Genomic DNA, 22,540 nt, shown 5'->3' on the forward strand with positions numbered 1-22,540 from the left:
TCGGGACTTCTATTCAGGGGAAGATTGATTATTGGCAGGTGAAGGTTAAGGGGGAAGCTTTAAACTGGCAGGAAGTCTATTCAGAGGACATGTTATATTATAGAAAGGTGATTTTGGTGCTAAGCCATATTAGTGATATGAGTTTGAAGATAATATCCACAGGTGCACACTTCTAAATTAATTTAATAAACACACACTTGGCATGCAGTTTATCTTTTCTCACCATGACTCTGGGTATAACTAATATCTTATAAGAGTCTAACTTTTGGTTTAATTTTAAATTACTGTATCAAGTGTTATAACAACATAAATGAGCTATAACAACACACCACAATATTGGACAATCGACCAAATTCTCTGCAATTCAGATTTCTGTTTTATTAGGAGTGTTCTATTATTGCTCAGAAAAGTGGGACAGACTCTTAGGCTGGTATGTTTTAGGCTTGTTTCATCAAGGGAATGGATTCAGAAAGATTTTCTTTGAGTTTCTGAGACTAATTTATTTTAGGTTCTTTACGAAGTGAAAAAGTTCATACAGTATTAGCTCCATTTGCAGATGGGAAAAACTGTAACACAAAGTCATGCTAGTTCTGGATTTCAGTTAATTGTGGCAACAGAACTAGTATCAAAGAAGAGCAATCTGTAGCTGAACCGAAGATCGGGGCAATGCCAACAACAAAAAATAGAGTAAAAGCGAGGAGGACACAACAGAAGCAGAAATACGTGAAGGTAGATAAGAAATCTACGTCAGAGGCAATGGCTTAAGAATAGAAAATTCAACTATTGTAGTTGTATAGCATACACGGATATGTGAAAAAACAAGTCCCTATCTTACTACGGTACTCTCCTACAAAAATGTCGAGGCTTGCTCATGAGTTTATTACCCAGATGAACTTTAGAATCCTTATTTTACATTCAAGCAGAGTCACCTGCGCTCTGGCCAGTTCCCAAACTCTGCTCCCACTGCCAGCCATCTAACCTTGTGTGAAAATTTGATTAGTATTACACAAAATGTGTAGATTAATTTTGGGACACTTCACCTCTTACAGTGACTCTTCTTTTTTTCCACTCAGAAACATAGTGTGTCTGTTCATTTATTCAGCATGGCATTTTAATATCAACCTCACCCACCACAGTTAGATAGCGGCATGTCTGAGTCCCTTGGATTCACTTTTTAAAAAATGTAGAAATAGTGTCTTACACATTTTGTAGCTCTGTGGTTAAAAAGAAAGTCAGAGTATAAGTAAGTTTTACTTTTGAAGATGAAGAGCTACATTTTTTAAAAATTAACGAGGTTTAACACATTATTGTGCAGTAGTACAAGGAGCATGTATTTTGAGGGCAAAGAAAACGACGCTGGTTGTTGCAGCTGAGATGAGGTCAGGCTACGTCACTGTTAATGGAAGGTTCTATAGACAAGTTTGCTGGAGAGAAAGGGATCTCCAGAAATACTGCCTTGCCCTTTATCCTAGAGGAGTTCCAGTTTCTTTCCTCTCCGTGGCCTGGGGCAGGTGCAGACCAGATGATCAGAATTGAAAAGACTACCCTTTGATCTATTCCAAGATCCTGAGAACTGCAATTGAATGACCAGTGTCCATGGACACGTTTGTGAGGTGGCGTTGTTCAATGCTTTGTGAGACGATTTCTCAGATAGAAGGCTCAGTGTGTGATAGTGGGTGCAGAGTCAGGGAACAGAACAGAGCTCGGGCAGATTGATTTCCACTTTCTGTGAAATTTGGTTTGGGGGTGAAGGATGGCAAAGGTCCAAGCCCCTTGCTTTGTCTAAAGGGTTATCTTGCTTTACCAATTACTTCTGGAAGCTTGACCTGACTCCTACGATGTTTTGCCAAGTTATTATTTCTTTCTAAATAGTGGGCCAGGAGGAAGGAAGAGGAGCACATGACCCTTTGGTGAATGCAACTCCCTGCTGGGGTCCCCTGCTCCCACTCTTTGTTTCCCCAGCAGCGCTGCAGCTCAGGGCCTGCTCTTTGATTATCCTTTACCACAGGGCCCAGGACTCGGCTCCTCCCTGCAAAGTGTATTCAACTGTCACCATTGTCCCCATAGATCTATTAACTCAGTTCCTCCAAACTCCTAACGCCAAAAGCGCCCACCCCCTCCATCTCCTCTTCCCTTCCTCTGCCCAGCCTCTCCCTCCTCCCTTCCCTCTCCCTCTCCATCTCTCTCTGCCTCCACCACTCTTACTCTCTTGAGCTCTCTTCCCCTTCCCCCTGCCTTTGGTGGCAGAAAAGCCTAAAGACACACCACAAATGCATGAAATTAATGACTAACATAAGCTGAGATGAACACATTCATGCAGCCTGGATCCATGTCTTTTCCCACCAACTTTCTTTCTCTCCCACTTATTGCACATGCACCAAGCCTGCTTTACATGTTTTCTTCATATCGTCCTCAAGGTAAGTTGCTCGGTCTCTGTTTTACAGAGGAGGGGGTTGAATGGTAAGTCACCTGTTGGAGGCCACTCAGCTGCTGAGAAGTGATCCTTGCATGAGAACACAAATCTGGGAACGCCTGGGTGGCTCAGTGGTTGAGCATCTATCTGCCTTTGGCTCTGGTCGCGATCCCGGGGTTCCTCCGGGGAGTCTGCTTCTCCCTCTGCCTCTGTCTCTCCCTGTCTCTCTCTGTGTAACTCATGAATAAATAAATAAAATCTATTAAAAAAATAACAAAAATCTGTCTGAACCCGAAGACTGTACTCTTCGGCCAAAATCATCATTGAAATTTTATACCACCAGGGGCAGCTATAAGATTAATTTCTACCATCATTAGAGAAAGCTGAAATAGATGGCGATCTGTCGTTACAATACATTTAATTTGGGGCAATAATTTCACACTCTGTTTAAGTGGAATTTTTTTCTAAACTACCCCAAAATACAACCGGCTAAGTGTCATCTTTTTTTTCTCTTCTTTCTCATGGATGGAGAAGGCTATTAGAGCTGGTAAAGAGTTCTAATGTGGGATAACCAGAGAGAAAAGTGCCTTGCATGTTTGAATGTCTCTGTGAGCTAGTCAACACACATTTATCAGTGTCTTCTGTGGGCAAGAAAAGTGGACCAAGCCAGTCCCTGTTTCAAGAGGCTTCACTCTACCTGAAGAGTCAAGGGATTAAAATGGCAACGTGGAAGACAAGAAGAAGGTGAATGTGCTCAGTGCAACCCACAGAGCTAACGGTCCGCTTCAAGGGAAGGAAAACATCCATGAGACGTGGTAATCAGGAGAGGCTTCTCAGAGGAGATGGGACTTAAGCTGATATTCTGAAGAATGAGTTTAGAGAGGTGATGAGGATGGTCTACACACTATCTCACAAATGTAGAACCGGAGGGAACAGGGCCCATGAGGACAGACTCTCATCTTGCAGACAAGCTAGAAAACCAGAGTGGTTGGGTTAAGAGAAGAGACCAGGAGGGGGTGGGAGCTGAACAGACCACCTGGGAGAACAGGAGACTTGTGCTCCAGTGTTGATTTGGTGGAAGACATGGTCTGAAAGTTGGGACCAAATAACAGATGGCCAGAGTATCATGTGAGCTTCATTCTGTGGGTAATGAGGGCCCTCACAGCAGAAATTCTCCGCTCAGAAACGCTTTGACGGAAGCAGAGTTTTAGGAAGCTCAGTCTGCCATGGTGGACAGAAGAGGGAAATGGAGGCAAGAGGACCTGCTAGGAGGCTGTTGTAATGACCCACATGTGACTTGATTGTTGCACTGGAGCCGTGGCTGTGGGCCAGATGTGAGAGATGTTCTAAAAGTAAGGCCTCACGGAATTTGACGACAGATCAGCCATGGGGGTGAGGCTGATATTAGAGAGGAAAAAAAAAGCTAACAGGCTAATTCCCCTCCTTCCCAGCATATTGAGATAGAATCGAAAATATTTTAAATAGGAAACACATTTCAGGACAAACTTTTCCCAAAAATATCTTCTTTCAAATGCCTCCCCCCACCCAAGGATCTAAGCTAAAGTAAAGGTAAATTCACCATATGACCATAGAATTAATATCGTACATGGGCTTCTTTTCCCTCAAAGTCAATAATGATGATAAAAATAATCTATTAGAGTCAGCACCTTAAACATTTTCATCCCCTTAAACATACTCCATGCTCTCTACACAAAAATACTGTACAGGGAAAAAAGAACCAGATGTCCTGACCTGACCCACTGGTTGGCCTCATCCACATGGCAATGGTTGGAGAAAGCTCCACACTGAGCATCGCACACCTTGCTTTACGGATTTGTAAAGAGTCAACCATTTTCAATCTAAAATACAAAAGAAGCAAACCCCTGTGCATTCCCACGTGGATACAGAGTTGGGAAAGGAAATGCAAAGTGTCACACTTGGCACTTGTCTGTCTCTAGTATTAACTTCACAATGGAGATGACCACAACAATCCGCCTGAAGTCACATACATTTCCTTAGAAGGCAACAGAGAAGAGCCCTTTTAATTCTTTGATGAAGGTTCCCACTCATAAGCTAACACGAGTTCAGTGAGTATTTGGATTCGTGTATTTTAGTTTTTCACTCCACCGTAAAAGTGGCTTTTGCAACTTACTGAATCGAGCTTTCAGATGGCTTTTCGCCTCTGAGATACCTCACTGCGTGCCTAGATAGCAGGATGCATCAACAGTGCAAATGGAGATCTGCACTCCGGGTTATTTTTCCCTTCACTGGGAGGGCCAGCCTTGGTGTTCAAACACTTTTACAGCTGTTGCGATACTGATGGGAACTTCATGTGTGTTACCAGCGCAAGTGCTGTCAGGAAGAAACCAAATGTCAAACGGAGGTATGTAGAAGTCACCATAAATATGTCTCTGAATGTTTACCATCTGGAACCGTAGATTTAGATTTTGACAAGCAACTGGGATTGCCCTGTGGGCATTGTCTTTTAAGCAGAGCCTTTTTGTTGTGCTAAGTAACTTCTTATTACTTTAGCTTTGTTGGGGGGGGGGGACAGCGGTGGGGGGGGGTGTGACACACCACTTTGCCTTCTCAAGGTGTGAATTTATTATTTCTTAACACTTCCTTTTTTGTTTCCATCCTGCCTAATCCTGTATACAATGGACTTTTGGGGAGGGAGGGGGTTTCCTCCCTGATTGTCAAAGTCCTGGGCAGGCAGCCTGGTGGTCAGTCTGCAACGTGAATGACATCTGCTGTGGGGCTCCCATGGCTAAAGGGAACTTGTCTTTGTTAGATGCCATCGCATCGCATCTCCGTCCTGTGGGGAGAAACTTTACTTTCTTCCGAAATACTTCTGTGATACTGAAAAATGGCATGGGCAGGCAGCACGGATACCTGCTACAGGCTGGGCATGTAGTCCTAATCCTAATAGAACCCGAGATATTAGTTTGCCTCTCTGTCTTTATTTTTTTAAGCCCCAGTTCCATTGTAAAGCCATAATGGAATGACTGGAATTCCAGAAGACTTCAGCTTATGAACTTAGTCCTATTTGGGTTATGTAATATTGGGAATCAGATAATACCCGGTCATAATAACTGCCTGGTTATTTATGAGGTTACTTTCTCATTGAAGGCTTTGAGACTCCAATCAGAGAACACTCTGAATGGCAACTAAACCCCAGACTGAAATATTGTCTTAATCAAAACTTTTTAAAAAGAAGATTAAAAAGTTATCAACTGTCTGGCTGCAAAAAAAAAAAAAAAAAAGAAAGAAATGTACACTGCAACTGGAAACATAATTTTACAGGCATCCTTACGCTGTTGAATACAAAAATCACAGAGCTCTAGCCATAAATCCTGTTGTTCAGCCTATTAAACAGCTCCTATTTCAGAATAGCTTATATACAGTTTTATTCATTGAATTTCTCACCTGCAAAGGGTAAGGGCAGTGTTGGGTTTCTCTACCAAATGTGGGAGTCCAGTAGGAGCAAGAATTCTTGAGTACCACAGGTATATGACCATGGACGTAGGAGGGCAAGTCTGTCAGGGTGCAAAAGAAGTAACTCATTGACTCACCTAGCTCCACCAAAAATGTGAAAAATGAAGATTTTATTTTTTGATCCCTGTAAAAACAAGGCATCGATTTGAAAGGCCTTCTTTATATTACAAATTAAGTGTAGCATATACACCCTATTGTTACATTCGGTTCCATTTAATTTTGGTGGGTGCTTTTGGCAGATTGGTTACGTTAACAGCTACTCACATATATGACGACAACACATTTTATGTTGCTCAGGCACCGGAAGACCATTAATTTCCAATGACTAATTTATAATTAAAACCTTTTTTTAATGTTTGTTTATAACCCAGCCAGAAAATCTATTTCCATTTAATTAACACTTCAGATAGCCTGTTTAAAACCTATAAATGTAGTGACTTTAATGATCCTTTACAGAGATGCTACTTTAGTTTTCAATGACTTGTAAAACTTTCACAAACAGATCTGCAAATGAATTACCTCCATCTGCTCCCCTGCAGCTGCAAGAGGATAAACTCCGTTAAAGAGCATTTTCCTACTTCCTCCTTTTCTGCTTTTCTTCCAGCTCTAAGCATTTTTGTTTTAAAGCCGATCTATCAGCTGCTCAGAGGGCAGCCTCTTCTCTTAAGGAGTTTCCAATCTCCAATTTTTTGCTCAAAAACACTTGGGTCCATCATAAATCAGACACAATGTACGCTTTAGAAACCGGTTAAGGAAGCATTTCCATCTCTGCCAGCAACTCAGATATAGACTCTGGAGAGGATCTTTAGAAACGGAGTAGTAAAATGCAACAGTTTGAAAGTGAATTTTAATTCCGACAGCTAAAATAAATGCTTTCTTGGCCTGATCCGTCCTCTCTGAACGATTTATAGCTCCTGTTTGGAGTATGGAACGAGGATCTGAAAGCGTACAAACACTGCTCCAAAAGACGTTTTCTTAGCTACACCTTCAAGAGCGAGGCATGAGGAGTGTTAGTTCTATAAAGACAGCCAAGCACCAGGCTATGCTCAGTGTTATCTGTCCACCGTACAATAGCAGCATTGATAGGATGGCAACAACTTGCTTTGACAAGTGCTGTGCTAGCATTCCATTCAAAACTATGTTAAGAGACAGAGAGAGAGAGAGAGAGAGAGAGAGAGAGAGAGAAGCATTCAGTGTCTTTTACTTTACCTGAAAAAACTGCCTTTCTTGGGGCTGCAGAAAACGAATTCCTCTTCTTCCCAAAGCAAAGTAGTTCTCTTGCCTGCAACTCTCACTTGGAGAAGACCACACAGCTCCAGCAAGGCAGCCTTCCTGCGCCTAATCCCCACTCGAATGTGATGACACACACTAACCCCAACCATCTGGTGAAACACGTCCTCAAGCACTCAGCACAGTGGTGTGTCAAGACAGGCTGCCCAATCCAATTGCTGGGGCTGGGTGGCTCTCACGGGCTGGAGGCTGAGGGCAGGACTGGAGCTGGAGGGCTGAGAACTCCCAGGCAAGTAACCTGAGATTTCGGAGAGAGAAGTGGGAGGTGCTAAAGGGAAGGTGGAGGGAATGACTTATTCTGGGGGCCAGTTGTGCGTTACTTTTCACAACTCCTGGGGCTCCCCCTCCAACCCCCCCCAGCCCTCCCCCACCCCAGGGATGACTGGGACCCGCCGAGGGACGCCACAGAAACGTTAAAAAATCTCTCCCTGCCAACCTGGTGAGGGCAATGTTCCCAGCGAGGCGCCCTCCCCACCACCCCCACCACCCCCACCGCCCCGCCACCACCCCCAGGAGATAAAAGATTCATCCTGACATACTGATAGAGTGCTAATGTAGGAGTAGTTTGCACTGAAATGTGACATCTACATTTTGAGATCTAAACTCCTACCTTCCTTTGATTAGCTCATGGCTGCCTCCAACATTCCAGGGAGGAAGGAGGTGGGGGTATGGCTAAGAGCACAAACTTGTCTATTCCCACATACAGCTCTTCACTGTTTGCCACAGGCTGAACTTCAGAAATAGTCAATGAAAATCATTTTGGTTTCTACTCATGCAAAATAGCACACACTCCCATAGATAGAGGTGGCTTTTTTAATCACTTGCTGCTTTCACAGACATCTCTTTGTAAAAGCACTTGGTACCAGAGGGCTGCACTCTGTCATTGATTATTTTTATTGGCTTCTAGTTAATTGCACTTATAATGTCCATATAGCTCCAACAGCTCATTAACAATTTTGCTTTGAAATGTTTTCGATTTTTGGTCATTTCAATACCTCCTTCTTACGTGCATTTCTTTCTTTTTCTTTTTCTCTTTTTTTTTCTCTTTCTCTTATTTCTCTCTCTCTTTTTTTTTTTTTTTTTGAGTTCTCTGAACTGTTGTACAGAACTAATTACTTTGATAGCAGTCTGAACCAGAAAATGCCTATACTTGTTACAGAGCTTTCAGGAGATATCTGGAAATAAATTAATCGCTACAAATCTCACCACTTCAAAAATGCCATCAGACTTCTAAGGAATTTTGAAAATCTGAAAAAGAAAATAGGAATTTGAAATATTATCAACTCAGTGACAGTGTCTGTGGGGAGCCAACATTTTAAATTTTGCACCTTTCGAATTTCTTTGAACTGGGATGAGGAGGGGGGAGTGCTGGCATAAAAACCAAAAAGAAAAAAAGAAAAAAAAAAAAACCAACAGCCTTTAAATTTGTCCAAAGCATTAAAATCTAGACTACAAATGGGTATCTCATGTTTGGAACACCAGTATCACAAAGAGAATTATTTCAATAACTAGCAAAATTGACTTGACTAGCTTGTGATTTTTAGGAATTTTCATGTGCTATTATATTAAGATACTCAAAAAATTACTCTTGGTGCAATTCTTTGAAGAACAGAATTAAGAACTATAATTTTCAGATAGTGATTTTTTTTCCCCTATAACTGGGCTGCAGGGAAGATAAGTTAAAAAGAACGATTTAGAGGTTAGAGTTCTGATTCATTTGCTTAATTTCTTCCCAGAAGTGATTATGAGGTGTGTGTTTCACAATATATACTATACGTACTAAACCACTACTCCTAATCAGCTAAATCCAGATACATAATCAACACAGAAACCTTCAACAATGGCAAGTGGCACCACAGGACTAAAACTTCCCTTGGGCACCATAAAAATTTTAATAGTGCCAATTATTGCAAGGCAATTTTTTCGTTAATTTTTTTTTTTTTGTTAATCCAACCAGACTCATGTCTGAAAATCTGAGTTACCTCAACTGCATAGATTTTGAAGGCCCTCGAGACATTATTAAGGTGGTTTGCATTCTCTTAAACTGTAAATTGAGTTACAAAAGTAAAACCGAAGAAACTCTAAAGGTGTTGAATCGTGTTTTATCAACCCTGTGCTTGTAACACACCTTCTACAAGACATTTCCCAAGTGATCCTGGCTCTGATCCACATTATTGTTGAAAGTGCCTTTTAACACAAACGTTTTAGTCCCATTCTTGATTGTAAATCTTTTCATTAAATCCCAGTTACCATTTCCCTTTTATTGATAACTTCATCTATTTCTACTGCTTAAAACTTGTTCGAAAATAAGAAATACACAAATTGAGCAATAGATCCTGCTCATTCACTATGAACTTAATTCTTGCTCTGCGCAGCGTCCGCAAACATTACCTTTCAAAAGTATTGTACAATGAGTCCACGGTGACACATTTTTTTGTTATTGTTGATGCTCTGAAATGCTTTTGTTAAGGAAAATCAACTCAAACAAAAACCTGAAGCTGGTGCTGCAGGGCAAGCTCCCAGCCTTCTCTCTCCCTGTAGCCACAGTTTCAGTGCTCAGTAGAGTGTCAGTTTAGAAGTTAAGAATTTTCCATTACCTCTCTTCCTTTCTCCTTGCCATCTGCAAACAGTTTATTTTTTAAGGGGGAAAAAAAAGTGAAATTGATTCTGTCTTGAAAGATCTAAACCTAAAATCCGGCGTGTTCTGAAAGATGACATTCAGCATTTGCATGTAATGTGGATCAGGGTGAGGTTGTGTGCAGAGGGAATGGCTCCATCATAAGGACACTCCTAAAATGAAAGATTAATTGTAGGTAACGGTGATATTGAAAAATAGCCCCTCCTATTCTGTTCCCACAGTTAAAATGTCCCTTTACTTATTAGCTCCAATTAGTTTCCATGGTAACCGGCCAGCCCTTGTAAACCCGCACTGTGAGCTACACTCATCTTTGTCTAGACTGAGCTCACCACCCTTCTTCCTCCACAGATGGCAGTTTAGCTGGGTCTATATCTATATCTATCTCCATATCTCTCCTGCACGCATAACCGGCACATGAGTGCCCGCATCACTTTATTGCTAGCACAATGGTGGCCAAGGGAGGATGGAAGTGGCATGCAGTCCCCAAGCTACAACGTGTGCATCTACTGCCACGCTGATTTTGCCCCCTTTTGGTTATTGTTTCTTCCAGTCCCGTTCTATTATCAGCTGTTTGCTGCTTGTAATTTCTTTTCAGGGAAGCCAATACAGTATAATAAAAACCTCATTAAACAGAAACACCTATCAGCCTCGGAGAAAGCCCTAAACTACCCCTTTTTGTTTAAGGAATCATTAAAGTGAAAAAGAAAAACCACTTGTTTGTCATGCTTGAAAAAAAGAAAACAAAGCCAACATAAAGGTTTAGCAAGCCAGGGGGCTAATATGAAGATTTAATGCACTTAAGACACCATGGTTCTTCCCTCCCTCCCCCCTTGTGCTGCCAGTTGGCCAAGAATCCCAACATGAGCACAGTAAACAAATGATCAGTGAGGCCGAGGGCCCCTGCTCCTCCAGTAACTTGGTGGGAAGAAAGGTAACCCGGACCTGCAGCATCCTGGCTGACTCAGGGCACCCTGTGCCAGGGGGCTGGGAGCAGGGGAAGCCTCTGGAGTCCCCAGAGATCAGTGTGACCACAGAAGAATCTGATGGAGAATGAGGGGAGGGCCTTCGGCAAATGCTTGAAATTGTGAGAACTCATAAAGCCATGAGCTCTCATAATGTGCACTCATTTTACTTCCTTGAACATAACATAACTCAACTTTAACTCAGTGTTATTTGAGGCGAACCATCCCTTACTTATAAGCCAATCTTCTGCGACGACCATGTGAATGCAATCTTTGTAAGGGTAAGTCAAAACGGTAGCATTAGATTTCTCCTTTTCATATTACCTCTGCTGCCACCATCTTTCCAGCACCTGTTTGTGTGTACAAATAATGAATGAGAGAATAAAATTCCCCAAAGCTGGCAACAGGTTTTATTATTAAAATGGTTTCTGAGGTTGGCTCCTCAGGTCCTCAATAACCTAAGTGTTAGAAAGAAAAAAATTTCTGACCACCAATGTTGAATCTAATGGGATCTGGGCATCCGTGAATCCCATTTCTTTGGTGGTAACATTCTCTTAGGGTTTTTCCTTTAAAGAAAATGACACATGTCATCTGAAGTCCCACAATGCTAGCAATATGTATAGCAACTAGCCCATTACTATTCATATCATATAAAGCATCTAGAGATGCACAATAAATCTTATAATTTGGAACATCTTGCACTTCTAAATCACTCAGAGTTACCCAGCTTCAGGTGTTTACTTCTTCAACTAAACTTAACCGCCTTTATTCATGTTGAACTAAACCATTCTCAGAAAAAGAGAAGAAATGATTGCTTGCTAAATGACGTCACATGCTATGTAACAAGCATCAGACTTGCTCATGTTTTCAATGACTGCATAGCTATATGGAAGGTGACACTAGAACCAGTGGTAACTTTCATACCAGACAAATGATTTTATCAGTGAAAAGAAGTTCTCTCTAGGGAGCACAAAATTGTATTAATTTTGAAAGAAACAGGCATCTGACCCTGAGCTGAAAGAGATGTGTGTGTAGCTACACTGAAAATAATTTTGGAAGGGTAAAATAAAGTGCTAAACCATTTAGGACAAAACAATGACCTTCAACTGGGATAATTTAATGAAGTGTAGCGGATTCAATAGAAAATGCAAATAGGGTGCAAAAAATTTTTTTTCAAAATCTATTTTAAACACACGTTTGTAGAAATCAGTATTTAAGTATTAGGTATTAGTCCTCATTTGAACATAAAAATGTTTATGAGACATAATATTAGGAAGTATGGATATCAAGTCAGAGGAAAATACGAATTTCAGCAACAATCGTCTGGAAGCAAGGGTTGGGGATGTTTGAGATGGAGTGTATCCTAAACCTAATGAGTCAGGACGCCTGAGTGGCTCGGAGGTTTGGTGCCTGCCTTCTGTCCAGGGTGTGATCCTGGTGTCCCTGGATCAAGTCCCACTTGACTCCCTGTGTGGAGCCTGCTTCTCCCTCTGCCTATGACTCTGCCTCTCTCTGTGTCTTTCATGAATAAATAAAATCTTTTTTTAAAATTAAAAAAATAAACCTAATGAGTCAAAAAATGATCTTTTATTTGTAATATGTACATTCCCCAGTTAAGGCAAATAGTGTGAAAGAAGATAGAAAATTGGAAGCAGGGATGAGCATCACCCATGTCCAGAAAAAAAGTAGAATTTTGCTTTTAAAATAAGAAAATCCCCTTATTTGAAAAGAGATGAGAATAATGAAGCCCAGGGAGGATCAGGCTAATGTTTAAGTCATCCGTGGAATGGGGAATGAACCCCAAGATTCAATCTATTAGCTCACAAATTTTCTGTCGGTAGCAACATGCACCTCTATTAGGAACAAAATTAAGAACTGCAAAGATTCTCTTAAACTGGAGTAACTATGTTTTATTGGTGTTGCACTACATAATTTGAGAAGTTACTGTGAATTCAGATGCATAAAATACTTTTGGTCATGCATTATTTCTTCTAAAAGCCACCAGAATGGCTTGGCATTTTCAGGCAAATGTAATTATAAGTGCAACACAGTTTTACTTAATAATTATTGGATAATATAATTTTTCTTGTGGCCATGCTTTATTGTAAAAAATTAGCTAGATCCAGGAGACACATCATGTCCTTTTCTTACTTCCATATGTATATTTCAATATACAGGATTTGAAATTTAGGATTATCTCAGTGAGATTAATGTTATATTAGTTTTGAAAGAAATGGATGTCAGACCCCGAACTGAAAATGCTCCATACTAGGGCCATATGATGATTGAGACATAGGGCAGGAATAGGTCCCTGTTATTTGCCTAAGGTCTAGGAAATAAATGTATTGGCTCTCAATCAGGGTCCTGTTTTTAAAAAGTAGAGTTTACTGTTTACTAACATTTACTTGAAAATTTAAAATGTAAAGCTAAGTCACAGATAAATTTAAAAAAAAAAAAGTGGGACATCTGGGTGGCTTAGTAGTTAAGGGTCTGCCTTTGGCTCAGGGCATGATCCTGGAGTCCCGGGATCCACTCCCACATCAGGCTCCCTGCCTAGAGCCTGCTTCTCCTTCTGCCTATGTCTCTGCCTCTCTCTCTTAATCTGTGTCCCTCATAAATAAATAAATAAATAAATAAATAAATAAATAAAATCTTAAAAAAAAAAAAAGCCCCAAACAGTGGTAAAACAATAATCACTGAACCAATACAGCAAAAGACAATAGAAACATGCATACAGAGCACAAAAGCAATTTCATTAAAAAATGTTGTTACCAAAGAAAAGGGTGAAGAGTGTTTCCTTTCTACAGGACCCCAAGCAAATCTATCTTAAAATCACCAACTCTGGGGCCCCTGTGACTCAGTGGTTGAGCTTCTGCCTTTGGCTCAGGTCGTAATCTCTGAGGTTCTGGGATCAAGTCCTACATCAGGCTCTCACAGGGAGCCTACTTCTCCCTCTGCCTTTGTCTCTGCTTCTGTTTCTCTTGAAGAAATAAAATCCTTAAAAAATTAAAATGAAATAAAATCATCAACTCCTTGGGAACAGAAACTGTCATATTCATCTTTGCATCCCTTCTCACTAGAACTTAGCAGAGTGCATTTACATAATAGATCCTCCAATCTATTTCCAATGCTAGTGGGCTGCTTGTCTTGCTAAAATTTACAAGAGCAGCTTTTTGAACAACATAGCTCAGCTTGTCTGAGGAGATTAAGTAGTTAGTTGGCTTGAAGGCCCTTACTTCTGACTACAGAGCTGATCTGCTGAGTCGATAGCTGTTTAGAACCAGAATATCGTCCCTTGACGCACTTTGCTTTCTCATTGTAAGGAAGGTAGTACCGTTCTAGGACTCACTTAACACTACTGGGAAGTAAGTACTCGGGTAAAAGACTCTGAGTAACAGATGGAAAACAGCTGCACACTCATTACTATTATAGTCTTTACCAAGAAACCAGAGCTTACAGATGTTAATAAAAAAATGTTCATTTCCATGAATATATAGTTCTTTTAATGAGTAGCACTTGTCAGTCGCTTACTCCACGGGCCAATGTAATTTCTGCAAGCTAAATAAAAGCTTGGATTTTGTTAGGTTGTTTTAGATAGTCAACAAAGTGACATTATTAACCTGTCCTTATGCTGGTCTTTCTTAGTCATCACACACTAGGATATGCAAAAAACACAACTGTATAAAATAAAAAACTCTGCTTCTTTTTCTCTTGATAGCTGTAAAATGTGGTTTGCTTATTATTTTGACAACCACGATTTCTTTCGCATCAGCTAAGTTTCCTAGGAAAACTGTCAAAAGAGCAGTCACAATATTTTTGCAGTTGATTTTAGAGGCAGATTTGTCAAGCATCTTCCAACAAATCTCTTTTTTTAAAAAAATAGGACACCTCTAAGTCAGTGTTAACTCTTTCCTACGCTAAATAGCTCTTTCTGCTTTAATGTAACGAAAGATTTGATTGTGAATGTATGTATGCCAGACACTAAAGTTGAAGTTTTTTTATTTCTTCTCCGCTTCAATGCAGATTCCTAATTAATGATTTAATTGCCTCTAACACTTTAGAAGTTTATTACCATAACTCTCATTTATTTTGAAAACCAATTAAGTAAAAAAAAAATCTATTCTCCGAGAGGATTTCTTTTTGTATTTTATTTTAAAAATTCATTTAATTTTCTCCTGGTAAGGTAAATCTTGCAAGCAGAGGCACAGCTTTTAATTTAAAGATAATGCTCTCTAGTCTTGCCTTCCCCCTTTTCCCCAAATTATCCTATAAAAAGGACTGTTACTTCTTCTAAATTCTTACCATAATAAAAATAATAATAGCTAATAGTGTTAGAACACTCACTATTGAGGAGGCTTTTTAATATATTTACTCAGGTTAATTTAATTAACCATTACAATACTCCAATAAGGAAGCTACTGTTAACTCTATTTTACAGACAAATGAACTGAAGTTCAGAAATATAAAGTGGCCTCCTCAAGGTCAAACATCTAGCAGGAAGCAGATTCTGGATTTGAATTCCCACTTTCAGAATTTATATCACTAATGAATTTGTTCCTTGTTTCAACTCTCTAGCTCCTATTTATGAGAATTTTAAGGTGGTAAGGTCATTCATCAAAAGTCTTCTATCACTTTGCCACAGTCTCCCTGACTTCATGTTTCTGTGTACCTATAAAGGATAAGGATGCCTTTTAAAAGGAGAGTTTTTCTGAAAATTGTAGAACTCCCTGTCTTTGCTCTGAAATGAGAGACACAAGTGAACCATAAAGAATTTTCCTGCAGTGAATGCTCTGTCTTTTACATTCACTGGGAGGGGTCTCATTGTCCTGCTGCTCCAACTTGAGGACATAGGAGCACTTAGGACTGAGAAGACTTCAGGTTGTATTAAATAGTGTCGAGGCAGCTACGTCCATCTATTTACAACTGCATTCACCATATCAGATCCTTGATCAGCTTAGATTGTCCTAAGCCTCTATATGTTTGGCAGGGCCAAAGAGCCATATACATTTGATTATTAAAAAAATATACGGTACATAATCCCCATGGCAGTTATTAAACATAATTTTTAATCAATCATTTCCAATGCTTTTAATTAATCCCAGAGGAATTTTAATTGGCATGCATTACTTTCTCAGGACAACACCATGCATGATTTTCTGATGCTTCATTTGAACCAGAACTGAGTTCTAATCCCCAAAAGATCTTTGATAATAGTTTAAATCACTGTGAACTCAATTATGGGATTAGAAATTATATTTAAAAGTAGCCAAAGGGTAAATGTAAAAGGGTCCCAGCATTTTTTAAAAAAGACTGTCTAAGGTTCTTGTATTTCCCCCCAGAAATGTTTTTTAAATGGTTTGTTAACATTTTACAAAAGAAAACTGGAGGGGTGCCTAGGTGGCTCAGTCGGTTAAGCATCTGTCTTCAGCTCTAGTCATGATCTCAGTGTCCTGAGATGGAGCCGCTCTTTAGTCTCCCTGCTCTGTGAGAAACCTGCTTCTTTCCTTCCCTCTCTGCCTGCAGCTCCCCCTGCTTGTGCTCTCTTTCATTCTGTCAAATAAATAAATAAAATCTTTTAAAATTTTTGATATGATCAAGTTAATATTAAAGGAATACCACTCATTAAGAAATTTCAAAAAATATTTTTGATATGGTTTGAGATCCTCTACTTTTATTATCTAGCTAAGTCACCTAGGAAATTAATTAAACTCACTTATTTGAATTATCTCCTAAGTGAAATACCTCAGTTATCATAGGCTCTTTTATTGACTAATTTTTTAAAATGTTTTTTCCTAGAAAATATATACCAGAGCCTTGATTCTCAAAGTACCTCAATGGGGTTGGCACTGCATATTTTAGCATTTGACTCTAAAGTCATTAATAAGATATTTTCTAGAAAGAGTTACTTGAATAAATTTGGGGTACTTTTTGGAAATGGTAATTCAAATTTAAATAAATTTGAAGGATCTTATTTCAGGGGAAATTTGTTTTTAGGAAACTTGTACCCTACAGAGCATCTACTGGTAGAAAGTTCTACATGTCACACACAGAGAGCTAACAAAGGGTAGAGTTTGGAATCCCTGTCTTCTGATCATCTTTTAGGACAGAAGTGTCAACCAAGCATTTGCATTTTGTTACTCTGGAAAGCAGTAGTCTTTAAAGGGAATGACTTAAAGTGTTTTATTGTTGCTTTAAATTCTACTGTTAATCTGATATTTATGGTATTATGTAATCATAACATATCAGACACTAAACACAAAGTTTGCCATGATTTTAAGGCAGGCAGTCAATCAGGAAAAAATATAAAAGCTCATCAGGGCTCTATCTATGCTGTTTGAGTCTGTTAAAATGAACTCAATATAATATCAAACTAAAAACAGAAGCCCAGTCTTCTAGGAGAGGGGAAGAAGATTCTTTCGAGAATCTAATTTAGCCTAGCAACATTTGGTGTCTGAAACTGACCTGATACTCCTCACCCAATACCATGCACTGTAGATCTCCTACCATGGATAGCCCTGAGAATCACGCAAAAGTCTTGGAACTGTATGTATAATCTGACACTTATAAAGTGGAAATGTAGGTGAACCCATCCTAACAGAAACCTTTTGCCCTGTTGACCTCTCTCATATCTGAAATTCCTCGGATGGAGGTTTATCTAGTTTAATAGGGGCAGTTTTAGAAAATAAAAACCTCCTGCCCTTTAACCTTCAGAGAAGAAATTTGCCAACTCATGATCAGGATATTGGAGTTTGCATGGGAGGGTGCAGCAGGGAGGGTGGTGTGGGAGGGGACGGCAGGGAAGACATCAAATAAAATCTTTGCCTGTTCCAAAGCTGTGTCTAGAACTAATCTTTCACTAAGCTAGGGAGCGACATTCCACAGTACTGCATAATTTGGTTATACTACACATGAGTTAGGCTTCTGACACTTGTTGCAAAGATAACCACATTTACAACGACATTTACATTTGTATTGTTGGGAAAAAATGTTTCCTCCCATCTTTCCTTCCTTCTTTCACCCTCACATCTGCAGTGGCTTGTGGGGACCAAATTCTGCAGCCCCTTGCTAGTGAGAATATCATAAAGAAAAATATAAAATTGAAGGAAAGTTTCCGGCATTATCAGGAAAAAAATGAGAATAGATCCTTGTGGTATACACTAAACTCCTGCATGTATTTACATTTGAAACTTTATGCTTGTCACCCACGAATATAAAATGTGCCACTATGTAATTGTGCCACTTATACTATGATTATAAGATTTATCAAAAGTAGTAATTCCTAGTACACAAAAGAGAGCAAAGGCTAAAAATAGGACACACATTTAGGTTGAACAACAAAGACTTTTTTTTCAAGTCTTTTAGAGTATTTCTGTAAATGTAATCAGATGTGGTGATACTGTAAAAATATGAGTTTCAATCTTTCTGTGGATGCCCAATGCAGAACAAGGCCATATGAAGTCAAGGACAAGGATGCATGGCAAGAGCAAGAGTCAAGATGGGAGGAAGGCTTATAAAGCACGTTTATGGGCAGCCCGGGTGGCTCAGCGGTTTAGCACCTGCCTTCAGCCCAGGATGTGATCCCGGAGACCCAGGATCGAGTCCTGCTTCAGGCTCCCTGAAAGGAGCCTGCTTCTCCGTCTCTCTCTCTCTCTCTCTCTCTCTCTCTCTCTCTGTCTCTTATGAATGGATAAATAGAATCTTAAAAAAAAAGTAGATTTATGAGGTAGTAACTGGCAGGGGAAAGGGAAACAGAGAGTCAGAGAGATCAGAGTTTGAGGTCTCACTAATTGGAGAAGTTTCAGAATTCAAGTGGATTGGTAAGAGGTCAAGTGTGATGGTGACTTAGAGGTCTAAACTAGGTGGGAGAGAATGCAGTTGTAGTATAGAAGCTTAGATTGAATTTGGAGGTTCTTGATGATTGAAGAGGAAAAAAAAAGAAAGAAAGAAAGAAAGAAAGGAAGGAAGGAAGGAAGGAAGGAAGGAAGGAAGGAAGGAAGAAGGAAGGAAGGAAGGAAGGAAGGAAGGAAGGAAGGAAGGAAGGAAGGAAAGAAAGAAAGAAAGAAAGAAAGAAAGAAAGAAAGAAAGAAAGAAAGAAAGAAAGAAAGAAAACCCCAAACCATTTCAGGCCAGAAGAGCAGAAAATCATTGCAGAATCTGGAAGAAGTGTGTGTGTTCACCTAATTGGTAAAGATGGTTGCCAAGCCAAATGCTTTGTTCATTCTGGCCTGATATTAAATACTTTCCTGGAAATAGCAGATAAGGACTAAGAGGACCGGGAATACTTGCACGGACTGAATTTAAGTTCCTGAATGTGAGCTTGTGATGAGAGCAGCAAACACTGTTCTCCAATAAGGCACCCCTCAGGTGTCACTTCTGAGAATATTTTATAACCCCATAGACAGAGATAATAATAAACAAACAAACTAATAAATAAATAAATAAATAAAATCTTTAAAAAAATAAGATAAAAAAATAAAAATTTTTAAAAATCTATTTATTCATGAGAGACACACAAAGAGAGAGGCAGAGACACAGGCAGAGGGAGAAGCAGGCTCCATGCAGGGATTCAATCCCAGGACCCCAGGATCAGGCCCCGGCCTGAAGGCACTGCTAAAACGCCAAACCACTCGGGCCGCTCCACTTACTCATTTCATTAATACTCTGTTATTTACTTAATGAGGCAGCAACTTAATAATCTGCAGGCATTGCTGTTTCTTTTATTAAGACAGTATGCTCAGGGACCCCTGGGTGGCTCAGTGGGTTGACCGTCTGCCTTTGGCTCAGGTCATGATCTCAGGGTCCTAGGATTAAGCCCCGTCCAGTTAGGTGCTGTGGCTCCCCACTCAGCAGGGAGTCTACTTGTCCCTTTCTGTCCATCCTCCAACCTGTGCTTTGTCTTTCTCTCAAATGAATAAGTAAAATCTTAAAAAAAAAAAAAGTTAACAAGTTAGGAATGTACCTAATCTTTTCCCACTCTTCTGTGTGTGTGGCAATGAATACCCATAATACCTACCAGCTTTGGGCTCTTTGAGGGCCTTGATATTAAAAATGAGGCAGCCTCTTGATGGGTATCTCACTCCTGGGACTGTCAGGGGTGGACTTCTCAGAAGGAAGCTCACTGAGAATAATGTTGCTGCTTTGATATCTTTAAAATGTTACTCTACCACGAGTGTCATCCTATTTAGGAGAGATTGATGTCGGGCATAATGAAAAGGAAAATGAGCACTCATGGGAAGCAAGTAATCTTAGTTCTATTTCGACTCTGCCACCTGTAGTTTGAGCTAGGCCGGGCAAGTTACTGCATGTACCTGGGATTTGGGTTTTGCCATTCGTGAAATGAAAATGTTTCAAGGCTTCAAGGTAAACTTTCAAGTCTTGCTATCCCCGTGGCCCTCAAGGACCAGTCGGCAGCCACATACTATCAAAGTGCAGCTACCAAGTTCCCCAGAAATAATCCCAGGAACCTTTACTTTGGATCAAATCCCTTATTTCCTTTGTTTTGATTATGTAGACCCAGATATGGGAGGAGGACAGATAATACCTGGATTGTGGAGCTCTTCAAACCCTACACAGAGTCATGCTTAAGCTCCCTGTCATGCGATTCTGTGAAACTCTGCTATTTGGTCTCTTCAAGCCTGAGATTGGCCCATGCCAACAGTCAGTTGCAGGGATGGGGAGGTGGAGGCATGATTATCTTTGAACTCCTCTTTTATTGCTTCTTTTCCCATATCTTAATAGTCTGGGAATCATCAAAGTCTTAGAGATGTAGAGGTTCATGCTGGCTCTCACATTCTCTCTCAACTCGCTTGATGATCTATTAACTTTTCTCGGCCAACTTGCTGTGGTTTCCGGCATGCTACCTAGGCCACACTTCTCATGGTGGTGGGGTGGGGGTGGGGGGGTTCCACAGAGGTCTGCCCCAGGGGATCTACAGGCCCCCAACAGGAGGTGTTGAAAACCTAAATCTGCGAGTTGGCAGTGGGGATGGAAGTGTACAGGTGGATACAAAGACCATTTGAAGGAAAGATCAATACATTTACTGACTAACTTGAGAGCCTGGATGAAGGAAAATCCTGAATGAAAGATGATTTCTGCCTTTCAGAGTAGCACTGGCCCACCAGGTGGCTTTGATACTCCTGTCTCCTGGGTTAGGAATGCCATATGCTCAGGTGACTGGCCAACAGGGTCAGAGAGAAAAGCCACAGATTGGGGGGGGGGGGTTTCAGAGAGGAATTATGAGTATGAATATGTTGAGTATGGATGGTGGGAGAGTTGGAAAAATCTATCTCTGAGGTCAGGAGAGAAGTGAGGACTACAGACACAAGCAAGATGATTGCCAGCTTCTGAGAAATAAGGACAGAAACCCCAGGTCTGTGCCCAGCAGTGAGCAGAAAAAGCACTTCTTTTTGATATGGGAATATTTCAAGAAGATGTGATAACCAGTAGCATCAAATACGAGGATGCCTGGGTGGCTCAGCAGTTGAGCGTCTGCCTTTGGCTCAGAGCATGATTCTGGAGTCCTGGGATGGAGTCCTACATCGGGCTTCCTGCATGGAGCCTGCTTCTCCCTCTGCAAATTCTCTAAACATTTTAGATGATGATTATAATGGACAAGCCAAGTGTATGCTGGAAAAAGTTGGAAATTGGAATTTTGATATCTTTCTATTTGATAGACTAACAAATGAAAATAGTCTAGTAAGTTTAACCTTTCATTTATTTAGTCTTCATGGATTAATTGGTACTTCCACTTATTTATGAAGAAACTTTGTAGACTTTTAGTTATGAATCAAGAAGATTACCATGGTCAGAACCCTTACTACAATGCAGTCCATGCTGCAGATGTTACTCAGGCCATGCACTGTTACTTTAAAGAACCTAAGCTTGCCAGTTCTGTAACTCCTTGGGATGTCTTGCTGAGCTTAATTGCGGCTGCCACTCATGATCTGGGTCATCCAGATGTTAATCAACCTTTCCTTATTAAAACTAACCATTACTTGGCAACTTTATACAATACCTCAGTACTGGAAAACCACCACTGGAGATCTGCAGTGGGATTATTGAGAGAATCTGGTTTATTCTCACATATGCCAGCAGGCAACAAATGGAGACTCAGATAGGTGCTTTGATACTAGCCACAGACATCAGTCGTCAAAATGAGTGTCTGTCATTGTTTAGGTCCCATTTGGACAGAGGTGACTTACGCCTAAAAAATGCCAGGCCATAGGCATTTGGTTTTACAGATGGCTTTGAAATGTGCTGATATTTGTAACTCATGTTGGACCTGGGAATTAAGCAAGCCATGGAGTGAAAAAGTAACAGAGGAGTTCTTCCATCAAGGAGATATAGAAAAGAAGTATCATTTGGGTGTGAATCCACTTTGTGATCACTTTGTGATCGTCAGACTGAATCTATTGCCAACATCCAGATTGGTAATTATACATACAAAGATATAGCTGGTTAGAAAAATCCTGTTGACTTTAATTTTATCAAAAAGAAATATACATTTAAATATATAATATTAAAATTGAAAAAAAGTGTCTACATTCATAACAGGCAACAATCACCAACATGTAGTTCCAGAACATTTTTATCACCCCAAAAAGTAACCCCACCTACATGAAGCAAAAATCAGAAGCAGTCATACTCCGTTCCCCCCATCTCCACAGCCCCTGGCAATTACTAATCTGCTTCCTGTCTCAGTGGATTTGCCTATTCTGGAGATTTTCTGTACTTGGAATCATA

The 22,540-nt window shown here is 40.2% G+C and overlaps 1 protein-coding gene and 1 pseudogene across 2 annotated transcripts in view; one reads left to right on the forward strand and one right to left on the reverse strand.

Moving 5' to 3' along the window:
• SULF1 (sulfatase 1) overlaps positions 1 to 7,281 on the reverse strand; it is a 186,878-nt gene extending 179,597 nt beyond the window's left edge. The window contains exons 1-2 of one of the 2 annotated variants that reach the window (XM_055318166.1): positions 7,118 to 7,281; positions 5,840 to 5,949 (exon numbers count right to left, since the gene is read on the reverse strand). The gene's annotated coding sequence lies outside the window, so the exon portion shown is untranslated. The remainder of the gene's footprint in view (positions 1 to 5,839; positions 5,950 to 7,117) is intronic. The other variant, XM_055318162.1, reaches the window with a different exon arrangement.
• Positions 7,282 to 21,349: 14,068 nt separating this feature from the next.
• Positions 21,350 to 22,259, forward strand: LOC129505230 (high affinity cAMP-specific 3',5'-cyclic phosphodiesterase 7A-like; annotated as a pseudogene).
• The last annotated feature ends 281 nt before the right edge of the window (positions 22,260 to 22,540 follow it).

Source organism: Nyctereutes procyonoides, unplaced genomic scaffold, assembly GCF_905146905.1.
Source record: "Nyctereutes procyonoides isolate TBG_1078 unplaced genomic scaffold, NYPRO_anot_genome, whole genome shotgun sequence".
In the NCBI taxonomy this organism is placed as follows: Eukaryota; Metazoa; Chordata; class Mammalia; order Carnivora; family Canidae; genus Nyctereutes; species Nyctereutes procyonoides.